The sequence below is a fragment of the Eptatretus burgeri genome, chromosome 3 (assembly GCF_056783735.1).
Source record: "Eptatretus burgeri isolate ZD-2024b chromosome 3, Ebu_testis_v1, whole genome shotgun sequence".
NCBI classification, from domain to species: Eukaryota; Metazoa; Chordata; class Myxini; order Myxiniformes; family Myxinidae; genus Eptatretus; species Eptatretus burgeri.
Window position 1 is genome coordinate 81,902,497 of NC_140963.1, and position 930 is coordinate 81,903,426.

Here is a 930-nt window from a genome sequence, read left to right on the forward strand (position 1 = left end):
TTGGGGGTTGGCAAAATTCATTTTTCATTGATAAGAGCCTACGGCAGCCGCACGAATAACGCAAGCCCACCGTACGCCCTACGTACGGTCGACGTGGAACACATCCACATCATGGCTACGGCTTGTCGAATTGCTACGGCCAACCTAGAAATGAAAAAAGTTATAACTCCGTTTTATAATTCCACAGAGACCCCGATGGCCTGTAAAAGATAGCCATACGGCGTAGGGCCACCCCAAGGCCACCTCAGAAACTCTGCGGCCACTGCATGTTTCTGTCAATTCAGGGGTGAGGGGGGGGGTATGGCAGCCGTATCCTAGCCGTAGAGCAAATGTGACTCATGCTTTACTCACCATTCACCGGCGGTGTGCAGTATCAAGTTTTGTTCAAATCGGGCAATGAAAAAAATTATTAAACAAGCTCAAATGAGGTAAGATCCTTCTCCTCTTAATGATGACGTCATAAAAACGAATATGACATCATTGTGATGTATCATGTTTGCGATCAATTATCTGTGCTAATGCCCGGCTTGATTCCCGCAAACAAAATTCAAACACCTTGCCTAGTTTCGGAGATAATGGTATAGGCGATTTCCATTAGCGGCGATATTATGGCATCAACTTTTTTTCTAGGAAGAATTTCCAAAATTAGAGATGGTTACTGCCTGCGCGTGGGCTGTCTGCATATACATGGCAAGTTTCATGAAGATCCAATGAAAACTCTGGGTTGTGAAACAAAAAAATGTCAAAAAATAGGAATGACGTCATAAAAATAGATATGACCTCATAGTGATGCATCATATGTGCAGTAATTCATCTTTGCTAATGCCCTGTTCGATTCCCGCGAACAGAATTCAAAAAGCTTGCGCAGTTTCGGAGATAATTTTTTTAGCGATTTCCATTAGCGAGATATTTTGACGTCATAACTTTTTT